The sequence below is a fragment of the Bombus huntii genome, chromosome 8 (genome assembly GCF_024542735.1).
Source record: "Bombus huntii isolate Logan2020A chromosome 8, iyBomHunt1.1, whole genome shotgun sequence".
Classification (NCBI taxonomy): domain Eukaryota; kingdom Metazoa; phylum Arthropoda; class Insecta; order Hymenoptera; family Apidae; genus Bombus; species Bombus huntii.
In genome coordinates this window covers 6,393,543-6,418,202 of record NC_066245.1, presented here as the reverse complement: position 1 = coordinate 6,418,202, position 24,660 = coordinate 6,393,543, and the positions used below count along the sequence as shown (strand labels likewise).

Here is a 24,660-nt window from a genome sequence, read left to right as displayed (position 1 = left end):
GTTATTTTACACTTTGAAAGGCAGGGGGTTATATACGTTCCGATCGCTACCCCTTGGCTATATCGTTTTCAGAAGCAATTAACAAAGCTGTTCCCGAATAAAAACTGGCTATTGATACGTAAATTAGTACGTAAACAAATTCGTTTTTAAAACACGTCGTTGAGGGGTTGATTACGCGACGTAATTTTCTTTTGTCTCCGTCACAGGTAAATGCCGCGGCCAGACACCGTGAAAAAACTCGATTCGCTTTGATCTTGAACTAGCTGCTCGCGTGATGGCATAATATCGCTTCAAAGCAAACGATCTAATTTCAGCACACGTGTACGCAATTTCGTGAAACGTCGGAACGGTCGGCTTTGAATTTTCTGTTTCATAGAAACTGTCTAAAAATCATTAACAGCCTCGATACCGTCTCGACGTTGACGTTACCCGAGACGCGCCACAGAGAGATCAGACAATTTCGCAATCCTCGGTTCCGTCATTGTTTCGCTGCTATCGTTCGTTAGGCTTATTCCTATGATTATTTCTTATTTCTAGGCGTATTCCTATCATTGTTCTGGATTAAAAGCCTCGATATTCGATTCAATAGGAATTCTTCACTTCGGGTTTCTCCGAACTTTAACTAAAGACAGAAAATTTTTGACTTCCGATACTTTTCCTTTCTATCCTCGTTTCCTTTCTAGAATTAACGATCGCTTAGAAATTTCGTAGTGGGCACGATAGCTATACGGAAAGCAAGTAAGCGTAGAGCTCGCGATCACTGGTATCTGGAAAAGTATTAAGCCCTGTAAACACTAGCAAAAAGCGTTAAGCGGGGTTAGAAAGACAAGCTATCAAATGCAGCGTACATCCAAGTTACGTTGAAGACTTGTTCACGAGCAGCGTGACTCGTCGCTTTGATGTCGTACGAGGAAGTCGCAAGTTTTCGTGCAAACAGAGACCGGCGGGAAGTTTCTCCGCAACCTTTCATTACGACGCTTTGTCGCAAGTGTGTACGCGCTTTTATAAATTGCAGAGTTTAAGAAATTAGCATGCCGATCGCGTAGGGTGGCTCGGAGATACGCCAGACGCGTCAAAGTGACACTCGCAGAGAGATGAGGTTCAGACGGCGATGCAAGAGGGACTGGATGCTAGGAGGTAAAGTGAGGTAATGGCGTGTCGGAGTTAACCGGCTGATAACCATCGGTTATAATTAACTCAACCTAATTGGCGAACAAGCTAACCCTGCCAACCGCGCTAAGTCATAACCGAGCGTTTCGCTTTATGGGTATCGAACAGAGGTCGTGGTGTACAGGATTCCTCGCTGTTTGTCGTTGCTCCTCGAAGGAAGATCTCGAATGGTTTCGAAATCCTTGATAGGAAATTTTCTTTTTAGCTATTATTTTTCATATTATTATTATTATTATTATTATTATTGTTATTATTTCAAACGCGACACCTTCAATTGAAATAGAATGGAAACGGAGAAAAAGTACTTATGCGGATGGAGCAGGTTCGATCGAGGTGTACAGAATATTCATTTTGCTTTGATAGACTTAATCTATTTGGTGCACAGGCCAACTCTGCCAACCACGCAAAGTTATAATTGTACGTTTCACGTTGTAGATATCGTGCAGCGATCATAGTACGTACTAGAATTTTTCATATTACTTATCGTTTGCCTTCTGTAGATGCAAGAGTCTTGGGATCCTTGAGAGGAAATTCTCTTTCAATAAGTGTTCTTCGTACAATTATTCTCGATAAAATAGCCATAACTAAAACAGGATAGTGCATTATAAGGGCTGCAAGTGGAATAGCTTGAATTGGAATCTATAGAATTTCCATTCTACTTTAATTAACTGAACACGTATGACGAATAATTCTATTAAATCGCTAACCGGTAATAGTCAGGATTCCTCGCGTTATTTGTAATAATTATCTCCTAGAGTCGTCGTCCTCTAACGCAACTCCAGAGGTCTCAGGAGCCTCGATAAAAGATCCTCCGTCCATTCTTCGTTATTGCGAATAAGATCGAGATACAACATACATCGGAAACGCGACAAAGTAAACTCATCTTAAGCGCGTTTAACCGACAACTATAGAACGTCTATTTCAGCTGGATGTAATTTTCCTCAAGCAACCTACGAGCCAGAGTTTCTCACAGGAACTGTAAACAAGGCGTTGCGTTACCAGGAAGCGGCTTAAAAACGACACCCGGTACGATCGCTGTCATGGCAGCCGTTGCCGCTTTCTCGTTGCATTCTGCCGAAGGTTAATCCCTATTGTCGGTTGACATAAGCCTCTAATGGATGGAAGCGATCCGCGGGACGAATGGCGCGCAGGCTCTGCGACATGGACGCATTACCAGTTCGATTCGTTCTGTTTGTTCAACGTAACGCTTGCGAGGCGCGAACAAGGATAAAACGTTTATCTTTTTTGTTATTTCATTCGCGAACAACGGGATGCCCGGGTTCCTGTTACGGATCTCTGGACGATGACGTAGGATTTCGGATTACACGGAGTTTACATTCGGACGTGGTATCGTTTAAGGTCAATTTTAGTTAAGACACGCGGCCACGTCGAAGACGTATAATCGAAATCCGTCTTCCGGCGAACGAGGCGAGCCAGACAGCTGGGGAGGTTAAACAGGGTGTCCGTTTCGGGTGCTTTAACGAGGCGAAACGAGGCACGGAGAAACGCGGTAAAAGGGCCAATCCCAATCACTTTTCCCGACCAATTCTGTAATTTTCGCTAAGCAGAACGAATGCCTTCTCTCTTTTCTTTCCTCTGCCGGTGGTAGCCGAGCCGGTACGGTAGATTGCAGGGAGGGCTTCGAAGGAGGCCGAGAGCCGGGACACGGGGTGGTTTGCGGCGGAAGGGGAGGGGGAGGGGGTGGAAAGGCCAGGCTGGGCCGCGCGCAATCATCGCCCAGTCTTTTAATTTCCTATACTGGCGGGAGAGAGCACGTGTAAGTGTGTACGCGTTGGCGTGCACGCGCGCATCAACGTCCGTGACCGCGACCGTGTGCGTGCGTTCGTGTGAAACGGATGTAGGGAAGATAGGGCAGGAGAGAATGGGAGGGAAAGTTTCGAGTGAAGGAAAAGGAGGAACGGAGAGCTGTGGAAGAAGTAAAGGGGGAGAAGGAAGGAGAACGTGAGTGAAAGGAGAGGGAGGGTAGGAGAAGGAGGAAGAGAGCGGTGGCTCGTGCGCGAGGGTCGGCACGGGGTGGTAATTGGCTGTCATGGCTTCCCAGTTCTACCAACCGCCCAACAACCCCGAGAGATTGGTATCGCTTATAATTAACTTCTCCGTGCCACGAAGCCACCGTTTCCATCGCGGCGTCCACGAAAAAGAGAGCCAGTTACAAAGGAGAGGGGAGGGGGAGGGAGCGAGGGTTAAAAAGCAGCTGTGCGTGGGTGTCGGAGAGGGTGGGACGAGCGGGTGGAAGTTTCGGTTGAAATCAAAAAGCTAGCAAGTCTTCGCAATCGTGTGACGAAAAAAGAAATCGAGGTACGAAGAAGGACAATTGGTGTGGGTACGTCGATGGGAGGGAGGGTTGGCTCGTGGTCGGCCTTCCTTATTTCTTATTCGTAATATTAAGTTCTCTTCGCGGTACGCTGGCGTCTAACGGGGAAGATCGAAATTCCGTATGCCCGGGAGCGTCGAACGGTGGTCTCGTTATTTCGTAATTTTCCTTAGGTACCGTAATTGGAGCCTTTTGTACGCGCGTCGCTACTCTAACGAAGAAGATCATTAGCTTTGAGAAAATCTGGTAGTCCCGCAAGTTTCTCGGCGAACACCTTTGAAACGAACTCACCAACACCTTTAGGGGTGGCTGAACGAGTTAGAAAGAACTGCGGAAGCCGTGCGTCAGGGTTCGAGGAGGATTTTACGGGACATAGGATAGCGGTTTGCCTCTCGGATGGCAGAAGAAGAAGCGACAGCGACCAGAAGAAAAGCTCTTTCACCGTGGGAAACGTGAAAAGCTACCATTCAATGCGACTTTGTCATATTTTTAGCAACTGTCATGTTTTTAGGAACAAAAAGAGACGGACACAGGAGGCGGGAAGGGAAACTGAAAGAGGATTATAAAGGAAGGGAAAAAACAAAGAGGCAAGACGATAAAATGGATTAAAGCGGAGTGGATGATAAAGAAAGCAACAAAGGAGTAGAATTTAGAAAGCGTGTTAAAGAAAAGGAAGAGAGAGAGAGAGAGAGAGAGAGAGAGAGAGAGAGATAGGAAGAGAGGCAGAACAACGTGGACGTTGCTAGAGAGCTGGATAAGAAGAGAGGTTGATGAAGAAGAATGACGTGGCGAAGAGAAGTAAACCAAGGGAATCGTATGAGCGACATGGAGAGCGAGAAAAGAGGAAACTGGAGGGATAGAAATGCTCCGAAGTCTAAGTAAGTAACATCCATTTCTATCCTCTACCATCTAGTCACTCCTTTTACTTTGGTTTACCTTATACTTTACGCGCTACTTCTGCAACTTTTTATTTGCAATTCCACTTTCTTCCACGACTGCCGTCGTTCTCGCAGTGGTTCTCAGGAACACCTCGGTACACTACATATTTCATGCTCCGTTCTCACAATACCATTTATTCGTTACGAAGCTTTTCTGCTTAAAAGGCCGTCCCGTGAGTTTTCGCTCGAACGAAGAACGTTTGTAACGTGTTCAACAGCGATGATAAGATATTAATTCGAGAAAAGAAACGAAAGAAACTACGAGCAAAGATACGATAATAAATAACGATCATACGATGCAACGATCTCGAGAATGCCTTTCCATATTCGTGGAACGCATCTATTCTCAGATAGAATAAAACGTTAGTTGGCGCACCCGTACGTTTGCATGTATGTATTCAATGTCGCGTGGGATCCGTGGAATGCCAGTACAGTGCTCCCGTAACTAGTTTCTGAGCAGGTCACCCCAATTAACGTTTTCACGTGCAACGTGCCGCTCGTCCCCTCGTCTTTCGTCCTCCGATAGTCTCTTCTCTTTCCGCCAGACCTTGCCCGCCATGAGCACACGTACCCTCAGCAGCCAACCTTCTCTCTGTACCAGCGAGCATGCTGGCACGCCACGCCAAGTCTCGCAGAAACTTATAATTACGAAAGGAGTCGGCAATTATAATTGCCTCCGGCCAGCAGAGACGGATGTAATTATCCAGACACTCGTAGGCGGCGCGGCGCGAGCGTCGTGAAAATTGGGCGCAAACAGTGCCGCGGTTGTATGTTTTCAAGGACTACTTTTGTCCCTCGTTCAAAGGGCTTTTATCGCAAAAGGCGAAGAAAGAGAAACGCAGCGATTCGATCGAATCCAAGAATCTGGTGTCTTTTGGTTGGCGGGAGTGAGAATTCATGAAAGAGTATTCGTAGAAGAGAATTCGTGAAGGAGGGAAAGGCGAACGGAAGGTTTAGCGGTGGAGGTCGTGCGCGAACGAAGCCGTAAATTTCTTTCGATTAACACCGCCACCTCGTAAGCCTGACGCGCAAAAAGTTTTCGCGTTAAAGGCGCGAAGAATGGCGGGCTGTCTTCTCCTTTCTTTGCTTTACGAGATGGAGCAAGGGACGACAGGAGGTGAGAGTGACTGGCGCGCGAGTAGTCGTGTCGAGGTAAGGAGCGAGAGAAACCCAAGCAAGGAGGGAACCAAGACTCCGGTCAATTAAGCGCAGGAAATTAGAGTTTTAATTACGCAGTCATTCAGAAAATTACATCGGGGGCCGTGAAGAAGGCATCCGCAATCACCAACGAACGACGAGGGCACGGCGTGCCCTTTCCTTCCGACAGACCGTCCGACGAATTTTAAAAAAGTAAACACGGATCGATGCGCGCTCGCTCGCTCGTATTATCGTTCAACGATCGTTCGATCGAACCTACTCTTCTCTCTTTCGCCTTTCCTTTCTTTTTCGACATCGAAGTCGATAGACGACGAATATGAAACGGCGGAATTAGTTTGGCGCTTTTCCGAACGAATAAATTATATCGTGCGCGAAAACCGACTCATTTTCCTTAACTGCTGCATTTAAATTCCAACAAATGCGCAATTCAGCCTTTAATTGCTTTACGGGCATACCTGATGTTCGTAACTGCTCTCCCGCGAACCAGTAACTCTTCGCCGTACCTACCGAGACCTTTATAATATGTTTCGCCTCTTGTTTTTATTCTTTTTAATCCACTTGAAATTCGCCGTTGCGATTGCACCACGTCCACATCGACGTCCCTCTATTCGTCCATCGTGCGTGGTAATTCCGGGCTGGCCGATAAACGACGTTACCATCATCGTCGTTTCAATATGCGAAGCGCGACCCTCGATTTTAATGGCGCTTCCGCGCGACGCCGCGCCGCGGCCCACCGTTTCCATTCGATTATCAAATCGAGTCTCGCGGAGTGGACGCGATAACGTTGAAACGGAAATAGTGGAAAAGAAACAGGCTGGTTGGGGATGGCTGGAGTATGTGGGTCACGGGGAAGGTCAGCGGATAGCGCGTTAAATTTAATTACACGTGTCCGTGACGGCTGTTTGAACGGTCGGGAAGGCTGTGGATCGGGTAAAGCTTGTCCAAATCACTTCGATTTGGAAGTCGATAATGGTATATCCGCGAAAACGCGGCCGATATTCGCTTTAAATTGGTATCGATGGTACTCTTTAGGACGACTTTGTGACACGTCCGCGTTCAACCTGTCCGGTCCGCCGGATTCGCTTGATATCCGGATTGCAGTTCCGACCTTCCCCTACAGACTCGTCGGAAGATCGTCCAGTGATCGAGGACGGTGAAAGGGAGCGGAATAGTGAGAAAAAGAGAGAGCGCGAGGCAGAACACGATTCCGCTAGTCAGATATTATTAGCGATGTATGTTAAATGGAAAAGGAGATTGGTCGTTCGCCGCCGGAACGGAATTATTATCGTTGGCCGTTTCGGTGCCGCAACTCGCTTCCTCGTCAATCGATGACGTTTATCTTAAAACGATCTAAGTGTATCGATTAGCATTTTGAAGGAAGTCTTTCACGGGCTATTTAGAAAGCACCTGCCGGCTTCTATCTCGATTCGAAATCTCATTATTTCGAGACCCTCGTTGATTTAACCGTGTTAAGATGCTCTTTGTCGATTAGAGTAGGATCCAGAGAAACATTTGAGCGAAATCCTTGACGATACGTGAAACGTAACGTGACTATATTCATGTGTAGAAACTAGAAACCAATCGCGTTCAACGTCGAATATCAATGTCGAGTAGCGAGCCTGACGACGACGTGCTCACGGACGTTGAGAAGAGATACGCGGGCGAAATCATGGATTGCGAACGATAGATAAAGAAGAGTAGAATCGGTCGCGTGACGACAAAACGCGGGACAGACACAGGCGGTAGCGGAGGTAAGTGGAATTTGGGCAAGGTGGGTCAGGCCGTGGAAGAAGGAAAAAAAAGATTGTTGGGTGGTTGGCAAGTAACGGAGAGTGTTAATTTTCGGAATGAAAACGAGACATCCATCTTTCGCGAAATACTTGGCACTCGACGCTTCAACTGTCGGCCCATTCTCTCGCTCAACGCATTAGAGTAATGAATTAATTTCCATCCGAGTCTCTCTCTCTCTCTCTCTCTCTCTCTTTCCCCCTGTCCCGTCGTGCTCCCTTCTACATCTCGCAGGCCGGCCTTTTACCACTCGTTTAGCCCGCAACGACTCCACTCTCTCTCTCTCTCTCTCCCTCCCTCCCTCTCTCTCTCCCTCTCTCTCTCTCTCACTCTCTCTCACTCTCTCACTCTCTCTCAATGCCTCGCTTCTTCCTCGCTTTGCATTCTGGATTTAAAGTCTATCTTCTTAATTATAACGGAGTGACAATGCACTCCCTCTTTCCCTGTCGTTTCCTTTCTCAACACTTCCATTTCCGTGAAAATTCCTATGCCGGTTTGCATTAAGCGGAGGAGAAAGATCAACCCTTCTCGCGCTGAATTCCTCTTCAAAGCAGCGAACGACGTCTCCAAAATTGTAAAACGCATTCGTTCGTTCGATTTTCCGATTCGCGCGCACTTCTGTAAGTATGTTCTTGTCGAACGTGGCGTGTTACACGACTTCGTCTTTTTCATGCTCGGGACGAAAATGACGCGTCCCGAGGTTCGTACGCCGGTCTCGGCCAGAGTCGAGGAAATCTGTATTACGACGCAATCTACCACCCTCTTCTTTCCGTGACTTCACCCTCGCCACGAGCGTCGTTGCTGGCGTGTGTGCGTTCGAGCTTCGTCGATCCCTCGCTTCCCCGGCTTCTCGCCCCGCTCCCTCGCCAACCTCCTCGTGGCTCCTTGTTCTTTGGCGATGTTCGCGAGGTACACGGCGCGCTCGTTAACGTATTCATGGGTTTATGGGACAATTAACCCTTTGAGGGACAGTATAATTACAGAAGCGATTAAACATCTTAACGTATAAACACGCCGTGCCCCTGCGACGTATACGTATACGAAATTCGATGTGGCAGCCAGCCGAGTAGGTAGGCAGACCGTTAGCAATTAACATACTAATGACACGAGGTGCTTTTCGAGAGTCACTGTAACCGGCTGGCCTGCAAAGCTTCCTGTGTATGTATATACGGGACGAAGGGGTGGACAGGGAAATATACACGCGTATCGGACGCCGCAGCAGCAGTTTCGGCTTACAATTATTTGCGATTAGGGATCGCGCGATCGAGACGTTTCCCGGTGATGTTCGTTAAAATAATTGAACCTCTTCCTCCTCGTCGTCGTCGTCGTCGTCGATGTCTCGACACGCCGATAACGAACACCCGAAATACTTATCCTCGCCCTCTCCCTCTTCCTTTCTCTTACTCTTTTTCGTTCTCTGTCGATTTCACGTCTCTACGGCTAATGGGATCGGTTAACGGAATAGAACGAAAACGCGTTAACGTCTCCGGCAAACGAATAGGATCACGAGAGAAGGAAGAAGGAGAGGGAGGCGGGGTAGTTTGTTTTTGCGCGGGTCGTTCAGCCAACAGAGATTTTAATAGTTTTTTAAAGACGAGAAAAGGAACTCGTTTCCTTGATTGGATTGAAGCGTATCTCGCGCGCGAGCTTCCGTAACGACTTTCCTAATTACGCTATCCATTAATTTTAATTGACCCGGTTTTTCTTTCGAAAACGTTGATACCTTCCACGAAATTCGATTAAAAAATCCATCGAACAATAATCTACGGCCGCCCTCTCTCCACCTTGTTCGTATCCTCAGTTGCCGCGATATCGGTTACAGCAGAAACGAGAAAATTTCAATTGTGCCCGAGGCGCTGAGCGTACTGTACCGATGGCTCGATCGGCCGACAACATCAAACTCCTAATGCGATGCACGGCGGTTAACAATACGGTCGAGCATTCGGACATTTTGTTTGCCACGAACGAATTTGATTATCGCGTAATCTCAGCCGGGCTGTGATGCTCGGGCCTGTAAAATCATGGAAAATCTAGCTGGACAATACCGCTTACCAGTGTCATTGTGAAACCTTTATCGCATACTGTGATACGGAGCACGAACGCGCGCGCTCCACTCCGAAAATCAACGCTCCCGCTTCCCCCACCCGGTCGTACGTATCGGACGTGTGCACGCTCGACTCACCGAAATGCTTTTGATTTAATTAGCTAATTATAATGTCCATTTAATTAATATAATCGGACCGGTTAGCGAGCGTGGGTGAAGCTTGTATGCCCGTGACGCCGCCAGTGACTATTTCACCGCGTTGCATTTAATAACACCCATTAACGAACATTTACATTAGCAGTAATTATCGCTGTTCCGGCGCACCATCCAGCCGATTGGGATATTTTCGTTCGTCACAGGTAATCGCGACGTCATCTAATTACGCGTTACCATTGAAACAAACCCTCGGCGATCGTCTCTCTTTCTTCCGTGCTTGGAGTTAAATTTAACTACGTTGAGGAGAGAAAAGAACGACGCGCTTAACGAGAAACTCTATCTGCCGACTTCTTCTCTCGATCGCGTCAAGACGGACTTTTTCCCGAATACAATACAAAAAGCCTAGGGATTCTTTATCAGTTCGTAACGTCGTTATAGACACGATTAACTTTCTTAATTCTATATTCTCCTTAATCAGTCCTAAAACTCTTGCATAAAGTCAAGATCGTTAGTCCTTTTCAACCCCGTTCCCTAACGCCCTCCTTTTCCTCCTTCTCCCTCCCTCCCTCCCAATTCTCGACAACCAAGATCTTGTCGCTTCCTGTCTTATCGTTAAATCCTCCCAAGCAATATCCGTCGGTGTAACGAAGAAATCGTGCCGGCCAGACGTAGTGGTGGTGGCAGCGATGGTGGTATTGGTAGTAGTAGTGGTAGTGGTAGTGGTCGTGACTCTCCGATTGATAAAGATGACTGGTGCACAAAGCGCGTGTACTAGATGCGTGTATAGTGTATACAGTGCGCGGTGTGGTGCGGCAGAACGTTCACGCGACACGCGCCGTGCGGGCAACCGCGCATGCGCACGGCCACGCGTGACGTGCCAAATGACGTCGCAGTATGGAGCGACGAGTGGCGGCCGGAGGACGAGAAGCAAGGAGACGCCGGACGAGCGTTCCAAGCAAAGTCTAGCCGAGAGTGCGCCGAGTGGTTGGCGGTCTCGCGTCGCCTCGCGTACCGTCGCGTTCCTCTTCATTCCGAAGTGAGCTGCCGTTGCGGACTAACCGGCAGCCTCTGCGCTCACCTCCGTTGCTTCTGTTGCTGCTACCGTTGCCGGCCGATACCGTTGCCGCTGCCTATCGTCGAATCTTCAGCGGCGGCGCACATCGGCGATAACGCAACGTGTACTATTACCGATACGTCATCGCGTGCACGACACCGCGCACCTGCTAATGAATTGAATTACTTTCGTGCCGCGGCTATCCACCGCACGAGACTCCGCGGCACGCGTACGCTCGATCGATCGATATCGCGCGACAAGTGACTCAAGCGATAAGTGTCAGATACCGAGAACGTTCCTCCACTTTCGTTTCACTTCCTTGCGCTACTGTTTACTCCTCCTGCATCCTTTGCTTTCTTCCAGCCAAATCCTTGCTTCGTTTCGGCTCTCTACTACTCTTTCGTGTTCGAGGACTCGCTTCGTTCATCGAGTGTGTTTGATGAGTGTCAACATTTGCATCGAGGATCGAGGAACCCTACCTACCATCGTGTCCTCTGGTATACCGAAGATTAAGGATTTCCAAGAATCTGTCGGTTTTTTCGGCCGGTGAGTAGCTGAATGATTTCTTGCGAAGGAACGTGGTCGACACACGCGCGATTTTCAACGAATCACGTATTCGAGCGGATGTACGGTTTAAATCGATTTACAACGCGACGAAACGGCCGATTGATAGATCTTATTACGGTGTGCGCGCGGGGCCAGAACGTCGGAATCGAGGTGGACGATGCTGGAGTGTCGATACTCGGTGCTGGCGATGTTGAGCGTGGCCGCTGATGCCGGTTCCGATGCGGGACGTTTTAATTAACGTTAGGAGGAGCGACTTTTTCATCGCGACAGCGCGCTTTCGTTGCATCAACCGCGCTGATTCATTTAAAATCGAGACGTCCCATGTAGATTGTTTTACGTTTCGCGTGTGTGTGTCTGTTTACCAAGAATCTATAACGTTTCCTTCTTCCCTAGAATGTTGTTTCGCAAATGATTTTCCGTGTTATCAATAAATTATTTTTCTATCTTTGTTGCTATTATTGGAACGTCGATCACGAGGTTCCATTGATTCCGTTTCACGTGCACGTTCCACGAAGCATGGCCGTACTGGAGCAGGATTTTTTGCACCCCTTTTTGCTCGCCACGCTCGGTGCGTGTCACGTTTGAGGTGATCGTGGTGTAACTCGAAGAGGAATGGAGCGTACGGGCCGCACGCATTCCACTCGTCGTTCCGCGAAATAAATCCGAGGCGCGGTTATGAGCAGGTTCGCCGTATTACACGATATAACGTCGTCCTTTTGAATCCGGCCTCGGTATAAATCGAGCATTATCGGACAATCCGTAGCATTCAACGGCCGAATGAAACGTTCGCCGCGGCGTACATTTACGTTTCAATGGCCGAATGAAATTTCCGCGTGGCGTCTGCCAGGCAAGAAGGCGTTGTTTGCGGGACAGAGAGAGAGAGAGAGAGAGAGAAAGAGAGAGAGAGAGAGAGAGGGAGAGAGAAAGAGAGATAGTGAAAGAGAAAGAGAGGAGGTGAGTTTATAGGGGTTGAGAAGGAGAGGAACGGCCGTCGCAACGCTCGCCAGCAACCCCCGCCGCGTTTGCCGAGGCATTAATTGGGTGGAGCTTTAATTGCCTTAGCGCGACCGACCGCCGTTCCCGCCGAACTTGGCCCGAGAAGGGTGGCTGGAAGGTCGCGTTAACGTTTGCCGACCCGAGACCAATTTCTTCGACGATTACGATCACTCGATTAACCGATCGAAATTGTACATTGCTTTAAACAATTAGGATATCACGGTTTATCGACGGTTTCGATAGGAGAAATCGTGAAAATTTCTCCGTGGTAAAATCGTCCATTTCCCGTTGGTTAAGTATCTGGAAAGAGAAAATCGAATGATCTTGTTTTGTCTCGAATGTTTGTTCAACACCGCGTGAAAGGCCATCCGAGTAATGGCGAGTGCGGTCAAGCTTCTAGTCTTTGGAGTATACAGCTCTCCACGCCTCTCTCCTTTCATCCTTTCTGTATCTGATACTCTCTCCGCGACTCCCTTTCTCCCCCCGTGGCTCTCACGAAACGCGGAGGCGACTAACCCCTAAATGAAATCCTGGAATTAAAGCCGTATATTAACCTCGGGGCGCCTCCTAAATTAAAAAACAACATTTTTACGATGTCGAGGGCGGAGCAAGGGGTTGAAGAGGAACGAGGAGGATATCGAGGAGCGAGAATCGGTTCGCGGGTACGCGGGAATTCCTCTATTCCATCGCTTCAACCCCCGATAGGATCGTGGCCTAACGTAGTCCTTGTTCTACGTAGGCCGCCTATCCTCCGCGTCGACAAGGTCACCGAACTCCGACCACTATTCTATTGTCCGTAAATTGCGTTTTTAAATTCGTCGGGCGCTCTGGCACGTGGTGTATCCGCGCGAGCTTCCGAAACCTGCGAAGCGTCCGTCGGAGTTTGGAAACGCAGCCGTAACCACATTTTGAATTATTCAAACGCTTAACGATCGATCCATAAAGAATTTACGCCTGAAACATTCTAAACAAATTTATCATTCAAAGAAAGGAACGAAGTATAAAAGGGTCGATGGTGGAAGCAGTGGTAAAATTAAATAATGCAGTTTGTTGGTTGCAAAAGAAACGGAACGTTTGTAGAGAGCGAGGAGATAAGGAGGTAGATGGTGGATGGTGGAGAAGGCGTAAAGCGTCGAGATTACCATGGAAATCCAGATCAGTCGCTTTGCATACTTTGGAAATACGTCCACGGAATCGGGTAAGGGTGTATAATGGAAGTTGAAATTGGTTGAGCCTGTCCCGTCTGGGCAAGCTATACCCGTATACGAGGTATCGAGGGAAACGCATTCCTTGCCGAAATTGCTTCGCACTCGATTCAACGGAAAACACACGCGAGGCTTCGAGTTCGGGGTTACGTTTTCGCGCATCAAAAAATATATACGCCACCGGACGAGCACACATCGGTGATCTGATGTATACGTACGCGCGCATCCACCACTCTTCGGGTTTCTCCTCGGCTTAACTTCCTCTGTCTCACACTCGTAAAGCGTTGATTAAAACCCACCCGTGCAATGCGGTGAGACAGAGAGGGAACGAAAGGAAAGGGACGGAGAAAGAGGATGAACGAGAGAAGCCGTGGAAGAGGAAAGAGCAAAAGAGGACGACAGAAGGAAGAGGGAGGTTGAGAGGGGTTGAGAGAGAGAGAGAGAGAGAGAGGGAGAGAGAGAGAGAAAGAGAGCAGAGCAGGGGGTTGAAGGCAGTGGAAGTTTGGGTGGGTTCGCGTGTATACGCGTAAGTGGGTGCGTACGGTTGTTGTATGGGTGCGTGTATGCAATTGTATGAGCGGAGCGCGCGCGTACTCGGACGCAGGCGCAGAAGAGTCGAACCGAAACGGTGTGTGTCGGACAACGACGGTAAGCAGAAAGGAGAGAAGAGGGAAAACTAGGAAGCTAGGAGGCGAAGAAGGAGAAGAGGCAGGGTTGAAGGTGGTGGGTATAACACAGGTTGGTAGGGTGGGTGAGTGGATCGTCGAGGGGTAGGGGTGGTCCAAGGCGTTGCTTGCTTAATTACTAAAAGCTAATCAATTCCGGAGGAAGTAAAGTTTAAATTGCAAACTAAAGTATAGCTAGCTCCCGGATGTAACGCTGCAAAGCGATATTACCGTTCGCTGCATTCTGCAATTAGCCCGTGGTAAATCATTGAAAACAAATTATGGGCGGAACCTGCGGATGGCTGCTGACCCTATCCGATCCTCTTCTAACCCCGCTGGAGATCCTGGCCTGTATCTATAAAAATGTTGGCGGGCGGACAGCGCTGATATTGGAATTTTACCCCGGTAATACGGACGGTTCTTTCGTTCGCGTTAATAAGCCCAATTAATCCCGGCCGGTAGCGATTTTTCACGGTCCTTTTTGTCCGGGCTGTCAAAGGCGCGACCTCGCCATCGCACACCCGGTCACTATGTCCAATCCCCCTGATTCACCGATCGAAAAAATTTCCAGCCGAGGATGATTCATCGCATTAAAGATCGCTCGTGCGTTCACGATTTCTGCGATTTCTTGCCGAAGGTTCTCTCCACTTCTCTTTCTCTTTCGTTGGTCGTAGAGCTTGAGCGATATATTTGCACGGGCGGAAGTTTCGTTCGATGGATAATACAAGCAGGGAGGGAGGGAGGAACGGACGGATGGAAAGTGCGTTGGCGGATGGTTTAAATAGCGAGAAGAAGAAAGAGGGAGAGAGAGATGGTGGTAGAGGTGTAGGAGAAGGTTGGTTTCAGATCGAAGACAAAAAGGAGAACGGAATGAGGTATACAGCACTGAAAACAAGCAATAAAATCAATGTCGTTTCCGGCGATTCAATTCGCAAGACACATCGCACAATTTCACATACAATTTTACGGCAGAACAGGCAGGACTCCTATTTACTTCACGGCCGTCCTTTCCCACCTCCCTATAACCGTTTACCCTCTTACCCTCGGTTGGTCGATCGCTCGCTCTTTTTCCCTCGTTTCCCCGAACCTCTCGCTTTCTTTATCTTAAATCCTCGGGAAAGCGCGGCCACGCGATCATCCCGGTCCGACATCTTCCCAACCAAGATTCTTTCTCTCGAACAAATCGTGGCTCGATTAATAACGCGAGAAGGGCGACTCGCTGGAGAAGAAACGTAAGCGTTTCGATCGCGCGCAACCGATCTCAATGCCACGATATGTTGATCGAACGTCGTTCCTCTATCGCGATCGGTTCATGGCCGAACCTCGTATAAACTATATGCTCGATATATATACACACATACATACAAATATATATATAAATATATATTTATGTACAGTTATACATATAGCCGCGTATAGAGGTGGAAACGGAGGTCGCTATTGGCCTCCGTTATGAAACCATTGGACATGCCCGCTGTCGCGTTCCCCCGGTTTTAATTTCCTATTATTTAAACGAGCTCGTCAGTCACCGTGACATTTATCAATCGCAAATTACGCTCGAGCACGCGCAATATGCGGATTATGAGCGCGATCGAGTCGACGTTGTTTGCAATTAATTATTGCAAATCAGCCGCGACTTTGTACGGAAGGCCACTTTCCCCGTGGCCACGATAAATTTTCTAGTAAATTGGTGGAATTAATTGCACAACGAGACTGCTGCCGCCGGCGTGGATAGAAGTTAGAGGCACCGAGAGCAAACGGATCTCGCGAGCGTAACAAGGGAACCAACACACCGCGAAGATACGGGAATAGGCATCGATGTAAGGAAATATTTAAACACGACATAATGAGCGGTCTAATTAGAGCTCGAGTCGCGATAATGGCATGACGTGGATGTGTTTAGCTTCGTTCCTAATGGACCTACTAATGAGTTCGTAATACGTGTTTATAACCTTCCTTCTCCTTTCCTTAATCTGTAGCTTGACTATCCCTGTCTTGTGCGTCGAAAGCCACTTCCACACAATGGCTATCGTCCATCGGCCAGCATAGTCTATCGACTGATGTTCCCTTGCCTCTTTCTCCCCCTTCCTGCTCCTACCTTTCTTTTCTCTCCACGGTAGCCGACCCCTTCAGAAATCACGCTCTCGGTTCATTTATCAATAAAAGTATTGGATCGGTTGCCTGGAAGTGACGCCTCTGCTAACGAAACAAAGGAACTGGGCGTAGTTATCAATTGGATATCGGGTTCTCGATTAATTATGCAACGTAACGCGCACACCAGTCCTCTCCATTATCGTGGCACGTACTTGCGAATGGATGAATTTCAAGGTTATTAATCTTCTTTTGGCGCCGTTTCGGCTGGACGCAGCGTCGCTCCTCCAGACCGAAATCCCAATTTTGCTTTCGAACGAATCTCCTTCCCCTCTTGCCCTTCTATTCACTTCGTGACGTTTGCCACGAATAACCGTATCGATCGATCAATATTTCGGAGCGATCTAATTCTTGCAGTAGCGGACAAAAGGGATATACGAGTATAAGAACGTTAGTGGAGCAACCGATCGTCTTGATCTGTCCGTAATTAATGCCGCGGTCCCTGTTCTTGTTTCCTGCGGTGGTTTCATGTCTCGGATTTCTGTACGGCGTCTCCACCGCATACAGAGGGTTCGACGATTATACCGGTGTCACGATACGACCGTTCACCGCAATAATATCGCATTACCAAGATTAACGTGATCTCCAATAATAGATCGGACAGTGAGCAACCATGCTGGATTAGCTGACAACAGAGATCCCTTGCGCTTGTCCAGGGCATTATTCTCATTATTCGATGCCCATTAATAATCACAGCATCGTTCCTTTGGTGTCCTTAAGTGCGTTCAATTTGATTCTCCCTTTGATCGTGTCCGTGCACAGTGCACGCAATAATGCCACGGGATAAATATCGGCTCGCTTGGTACCTGTATACGTGTACCACGCGTCTCTCTTCTTCTATAATCGTCCTCGAAACTCTTTGCTCGATTCTCAACAAACCCTGTTCAGTAGCCAAGCGAGATCTACGTGCTTATTGCTTATACCTATATGTACATGTAGATAAGTGTATCTATTCAGAGAAACGCTCTGGATACGAAGAACAGGAGCGAAAGACGTCGAGCATTGCGCATCGTGAACGGATCGTAGATTTAAATAGTGTCTCTCCCGCACCTTGGCGGGGGATTCGATTTTTAATCGGTGAGCAGTCGCCGGAAAATAGCCACTTCGTCCCAGCGCGTCGTGTCTCTGTGGCCGACTCGACCAGCTGTCTTTTCCGCCGCCAAACAATTGTCCCTTCGTTCGTTTATCGAGCGAGCCGACTCGAGAAGAATGAAGCGCACCGATGTCGAGAACATCCGAACGAATTGTACCGCGCTTCCTCTCGCGTCTGCGTATAAAACATCCATCCACGCTTAACACTCTAGTTCGTTCGTTTCTTTCTATCTTTTTCCCTGCTTTCGAATCCTTTCTTCTTCCATTATCCTTCGGTTCTCATTTTCTTTCCCGTTTTCGTTCCTCTTCCTCGATTTCTTCATTCGCCCGCTCGTTCATGGTGATTTTCGGTAGGTAAACCGGTATCGAACCAAAGTTTCGCGTTTAGGAGCAACGTCACTGAGCAAAATCGATGAGACCCAACGAGCCAGAGAGAAAAGGGGCAGATAGAAAGAGAAAGGGCACGACCAGCCGACAATACTATCACCGTGGTTCGTTGAAGCCAAGTGTAAATAAATAGATTGCATTCCCGTCCCATTTGTTAGATTAGAATCAAATATAATTTCGCGAGGCTTTCCCGGTATAGGATCTTGATCGAACAGCGGTAGCAGGCTGGTCTCTCTGCCTGCCTGCCTGCCTGCTTGCCTGTCTGCCTGCCTGCCTGCCTGCCTGCCTGGCTGCCTGCCTGCCTGTCTGCCTGCCTGCCTGGCTGCCTGCCTGCCCCCGTATCCATTTTACCGCGTAAATACGGCCAATCTTCTCCAGAGTAATCTTTCGCGGCGCGTTAGTTACGGAGTTCGATGAGAAAGTTTACCAGGGATCGCGGCTCGATTCTTTAATGCATTTTGCTTGCACCGCAAGCCAACCTGGCTGTTGGAACCAGCACGAAATATTGAAATATACGGAGCATTCGACAACACCGAGGAAACGTTTACAGCGGCTACGCGCTTATCGATTCGCCGTAATTGGATGATTAATAAAATTACCGGAGCGACACTGACACGGCAGAAGCGTCTGCTCGATTTCTCGCGGCAACGCGTTCCTGTGGAACGAAACGAGTTTGTCACGGAGAATCTTCGTTAACGGCGATCTTTCTTGTTTTTCTGTAGACGAACGGCTCTTTCACTCTGCATTTTTCTTTTTTTCGTTTGCATTTTGATCGGTCATCGAAACTCGTCAGCTTCGATAAACAAGATATACATATGTAGTCACTGGCGTATCGCACGATGCTTGACTAGCTAAGGTGATTTTTACAAAGCAAGAGTCAGCCCAGTCTTTTAATATCGTGCGGTCCTCTGTACAAACCAAGTGGGCGGTAGAAAATGAAATTTAATTGACAATTTCCGTAACGTATAGCCGGTTATCGTGTGTATCGTATACAAAGTGTCGGTGAATATTTTCATCAAAGGGATGATACGCTTTACAACGGCATTGGTAATTTTTCTCCTTGTTCGATGCACGTATCCTTTTTGAGAAGCAAGCAGCGGGTATATTAAGCGCGTATCGGTGTTGTTTTTATATTTCAAGCGTGTAATTTGGAATTACAGTTGCTCGATTCGATATTTCACAGATTCGGTCGGCGCAAACTCCTTTTTCGCGTTTCCGCTTCATCGCGGTGGGTGGCCATTTTCGCTATTGTATAGTACCGGTGGCTTCTACGAGAGGAATAATTATTTCTGCGTAAATGACGATAATCGGGCTATTATTACATTTACGGCATTACGATGGTACGATATTACAGTAGTACGTTATTAGAGTATTGGAGGATGAATATTAATCGGGCACGTACGAGTGGTGCTTGTAATTAAAGTAGACACGTCATTGGACGGAAAATTAAATTAAACGGCGAGATAACCGAGTAATTACGCGATGTCATTTCACCGAACAAAGCGAAATTTCTTTCGCTCGAGCCTTTCGCGCGTTGCACGATGATGCTTCACGTTGACGTTTCGCGAAATTTCGTCCACGTTGAAAAATCACCACTCCAAACCGTTTTTAAACGAAATCGTTTCCAACAGCTGAAACGAATTAAATCCCTAGCGAGACGCTCCTCCCCTGTCCCTCTGTAACACGGTTCCCCCTACCTTTTCCTCTTTCCCTTTTTCTCTGTCGACAAAGCGTTAACGAACGCTAATTCTTGTCGCAGGTGGATCGATCGAACGTCGATTTCTAAACAAATATTAAACGGCCAATTGGTGTTTTCCGCGTAGCCGCTCCCTTGTTATTATAATTATTGATTGGCTATCCCCATTTGGCTCGTGACGATAAATTAATGTTTCTGCGCGCAACAGTGCACACATACGTACGCACACGTGCAAACACAATTAACATACGCAGAGTTGATTTCTAACGACGTTAAGTCGCATTTACCGATTGCCCATATTCCATCCTGCTCTGGTAACTGTCTTTCATCGTTCGCCTCGTTGGCTCACGTATGGTGCGCCGACGCAACGCTGGAAAACACCGTTTTTACCAATTACCCGGTCATAAATTTCGCGGGAACCGGCGGCCAATTATCCTGGAATTAGCGTCGCGCCGAGCGTCCTTGCAAACGGTCGCGCGTCTCTGTCTAAGCGGCGCGCATTCACCTCGCTAATTAGAAGAAAACCGAGTAATTACACCAGCGACCGAGCGACCCTTTTCCGAAATTTCGCCGCGAACATAACAGAGAGGGACTAGAGAGCGGAAGAGCGCGCGTGAAACGAAGAGGAAGGGGAAGAGAGAGAGAGAGAGAGAGAGAGAATAGAGAGTATAAAAGACGGAGCGAGAGACTCGCTGGTGCGGTTGCTAGTTTCTACTTTGAGCGTTGAAACGCGAGCGAACGATCAGGGAAACACTATTACCGCCGGTGCCTATATACGCGAGAACGTTTAATTAATCTTACGCGAAATCAGCGGGCTTTTATTGTCATGAATAGCCTCCGACCTGTATTTAAACTGGTTGATTTTCGAAGAGGTGGGCGGTGTTTAATGATTCCGCGTGCTCGCGACCACTGGCCAAGTAATTTCCCCGGTAATCGGAAATATGGAATCGGCCGTTTGATAAAAGACATTAGTAATGGTGCTGTCGATTCGCGATAAACTATTTATTACGTTCAACCGTGGCCGATACACGGGACGCGTTACACGCGTTTCATGGCCCAGACCGCATCAGGCTGTGGATTGCCAGGAGGTGCGCGTGAGTGAGCGAGTGCGACGAGCTTGTGTACAACGTATCAGCCTAGCGAGCGAAAGACCGAGCGCGCGAGCAGGTAACACAGCGAGCACGGCGTCGACTCTCAAAACCAATTTTCGGGATTTCATTTGGAAAACATAACATGCTTCGCACGCTGTTTATGGGTTCCATTAGGAACCTGTCAGCCGGTGATCCCGCGTTGCATTCTCATACCATAGGGAAGGAGGCAACATGCGATGCTGCAGCCGATATACCAATCGTAGGGTTCGATGCCATCTTCGGGGACTTCGGCTTATCGGATACACCGGTCTTGATCCACCGAATATCCGTTTGATATCAGCTTTGATATCGAACACGGGCACATTTTTTCCTCCGCCAGTTGATCGTCGCGATTTATTCATTTCGATTAGTCGCAATTTATATACGTGTACAACTGATTTTACTACGTAGTTATAATTTGATCGATCAACGTTATGCTTTCGGATAAAATTGATGGAATTATCTGAAAAGGCTGAGGCTCGATTTTGAAATCCTTAATATTCGTCGCATCGAGTTCGATTAGCGGTCTGATTTGTTCCCTGTCCAATCGAACGACGTTTCCCAATTAAGTTTACTCTAAATTGCGCGATCGTCGCGGTTGTTTTTCTTCCGCCGTCGTTCTCTGCGCCCGTCCTGATTGCTCTATGGAAAAATACATTTTGGTACAGCCTCCCGAGTCGCTTCCAACGTATTTTTCGTATCGAACAAGCGAATACCGATGACAAACGTTTGCCACGACGAGTTACTACGCGCGCGTGGACGATCTCTCTTTTTCTCTCTGTGTAATCCTCTCTCTCATTCTCTCTCTCTCTCTCTCTCTCTTTCGCTTATGTGACACGAGGGCCGATCGGTCGAATCTATTCGTCGTTGCAACGTGCCGCGCTAACAAATCGATGGAATCCATTAAATTCACCGACACGCGGCGTGACGCTCGAATTATTCGTAGCTGCAGAGAAAATTAGCGATTATACCGCGGTACACTCGAAACGGTTTCCCCAGTGGCGAGAGTGCTATTGTTCGATCGGTTTGAAATCGAGGCTCGAAATTGTCGAAAAGGATATAAAGATGTTGATTTCGAGTCGAGATATAATGGATCTATGCGATAAGTCGGTGAAAACAGATTTATTCCTAAATATAATAGGACGGCTATATTATAGAAGTATTGGCCTTGTTTTGTATTCCGTATAAAGAAAAAATAGGTAGATTTTTTTTACCGAATATTAAATAAAATCTACATTTAGAAAAACAAGGTAGAGACGATATAATAATTTCATTGTACGATGATCTTTACTCGATTCTCTCAAACTCTGACTTCTCACCCTTAACCTTTCTATGAAAAACTTCCCCGCTTCTTAATAATTTCGCGTTCTTATCGATTTCACACGCCCGATACACATTTTGTATAGTCGTGCGTGGCCATAATATCCACGTGGTATGCTCTCGCACACGCATGCATGCGTTTCTCGGTCACCATCGTTCACACGGCTCCTCTCATTCCCATAATACGTATTAGATCGGTATATAATCGTAGCCCTTGGTTTCGCTAGACATCTCGATCCCACAACATCCGGAAAGTTAATTCCTTATGGTATTAATATAGAAAGTGCATCTCCGGTAATGAGATTGCGCTGCGCGAAGGGGATGATATAAGGGGTCGATTACAAGGCTCGTTCGTAAGAACATACTGTACACTGAGCCGTGTATTTGCCGGAGGTAGGCATGACGCGTCGTATATACGCGGCAAATAACGTAAATAGAGAACTGTTCCGCGCGCGACGATAATTAATTCGTTGGCGGGGCTTGGTCGACCGGTGATCGCGTCGAATCGCAGGCTAGCTACCATTGCCTCGTCGCGGGTGATCGATCTTTCAACGGGGATATTGTTGCGGATCGACGCGGAAACGCGTGATTCCGTTGGTTTAGAGACGGCTAAGCGAACTGCGCCGCGGTGCTCTGGCGCTGGCGAAAGATGAAAGTCGCAAGTCATGCGCCTAATTCGTTCGAAACGTTCTGTCTTCTCTAGTGCGCGCAAGCTGACCGCGACCACGGCGACGAAGGCAGATGGAAAAAGTATTAACGAAAGATTCGAGCGTGGAGGTTTGGTGCGGGCCAAGCCGCGGTGCCACTCGCTTCTTTTTCACCCGCCCTCTTCCCGTTTCTTTTTCTTTTTTCTTTTTGCGATATCGGTAGAGCGATCCATCGACGTGGCGATTCCCGTTCTTTTCAGGAAAAAGAGACGTGGCCGGTCGTACGGAAAGACCGAGATAATTACTTTCGGTTTTCGGGCGTACGCTTGAGCGAGCGCAAACGAAACAGGCGTATCTTGCGGTCGTGAATTTAATTAAATATTTTCGTGACCGAATGTCCGCCATCCGCCGTGATCATCTTGCCTTTTCCTTTTTTTTTCTCTCTCTCCCTCCTAGACACCGGGCAATTTACTTTTTTAATGTCTGTAATGAATTAAACGTTTTCCCCCGTGATCTCCCTTTCTTTTCCGTCGTGTTCCCTTTTGCCAGCCGGTGTTACCAATCCCCGCCTCGTACGCCACCGTTTCCTCTCTTCTTTTCCCTCCTCGCTCTATTTTCCATCTCAATATTCCTCCATTGTCCATGCAGCTTTGCCTCGCCATCTTCTCAGTTTTTCCACACTCTGCGTATACCTCGTGTCTTGTACCATCTCATACACGGATGAAATTAGAGACAATGCGATTTTTCTACATGCATGTGTACTCGCTTACGGTGTCCAATTTCGTTCTCAAAACTCCCGGTAATTCGTACCTTCGTCGTTACAATTCATTCGCTAGCGACGAGAACGAACGTCACCGAGCCCGCTAGCCTCCTTAAACTTTTATCGTGGCCGGAGTTCGTCGAGCCGCGCGTTCGTGATCGCAACGCTATCCCTCTTCGCGCAGGTGCGCGCCGTGACGCGGTGTTCAAGGCGAGACCGTGTAAAAAGAGTCTCATCTCGCCCGAGGATATAGTATACTCGTAAAAACGTCGTGGATCGATGTAATCTATTTAATGTAGACACTTTCCAACGCCATATCGTTCCACGTTATATTCGAAAATTCGCCGACACACGGATCAATTTCGGTTCCCAATTAACATAAAGAAACGCGCGACACTGTGATTCCATTAGGTCGATCCTAAGATTCAATTTTATCCGCTCTTTTATTTCGCTTTTTTTTCGACCTCGATAGCGTAAATTGGATTTGACGACACCGGACGCGAGCGACGTCGCAATACAGGGGCGGATTGCACGACAGTGCAAGCAGCCCCGTGCTCGCCACTGTGCGGGGAAGCCGGCCAATTACATTACTTAGACTAATGTTATTGATGTCGTGGCGCGGAGAGGATTGTTTTTACCGCGCTGTGGCCCGTACTGCCTCGTCGTTTCGACATTTCCGTATGCCAGTGTGTCTACTACCGTAGAAATCCTCTTCCTGTTCCACGCCTCGCACGAGCCAGTTGCTCGCGTAATAATCGATTTCCGTGTATCGTTTGACGTTGCCGCGATCGATTCTCGTTTTCGTCGAGAAAAAACCGATCTGCCGATACGTGATTTAATCACGGGCTCCTTCGATTACCTCCGCGCCATTCTCGGATAAAATACGATTACGCAAGGAGATCACAGGGTGGCGTGGCGCGCGATTGTTTAGAGGTTTCGAACGATTTTCGTGTTTCGAACGGGAGGCACGATCGTATCCCATCGGATAGATTGGCTAGTAACGGCAAGGAGTGGATTTTTCGTCGTCCCGCCGGAGGAAGGGATTCTGAATGAGAAGTAGGAGCTGAATCCGAAGCAGAAATAGGGGGCGGAAGGGGATTGCGAGGAGGACAGCGACATGCGTGTTTCCTTTTCCTTTCCTCGGAATCTAATTTCGTCGAATGTCATCCTCGAGACTCGAGAGAGTGCAGCGATCTGCATTCGAGGTTGAATCGTCCGATAGCAATTTCCAAGTGAGGGGGAGAGAAGCTGTCGCACGCGGCTGAAAGAGAGAAACACACCGACCGAGTGGGGAACGGAGGGGTTGGAGGGGTACGGAAGAGTTGGTTGCGGGGAGGGGTTGAATCCTGCGGGAGGATACGCTGTCCGTTCCCGGGGAAGTCTCGTCGAAGTATCGAGACC

At 48.1% G+C, this 24,660-nt stretch overlaps 1 protein-coding gene across 3 annotated transcripts in view; it reads left to right on the top strand.

Moving 5' to 3' along the window:
* Positions 1-4,364: 4,364 nt before the first annotated feature.
* The window catches only part of LOC126868859 (LIM domain only protein 3-like), a 68,499-nt gene continuing 48,203 nt past the window's right edge, over positions 4,365-24,660 (top strand). Inside the window, exon 1 of one of the 3 annotated variants that reach the window (XM_050624804.1) lies at positions 4,365-4,383. The gene's annotated coding sequence lies outside the window, so the exon portion shown is untranslated. Of the gene's footprint in view, positions 4,384-10,501; positions 11,190-24,660 lie in introns of those variants that run through there. The other 2 variants (XM_050624805.1, XM_050624803.1) reach the window with 2 other exon arrangements.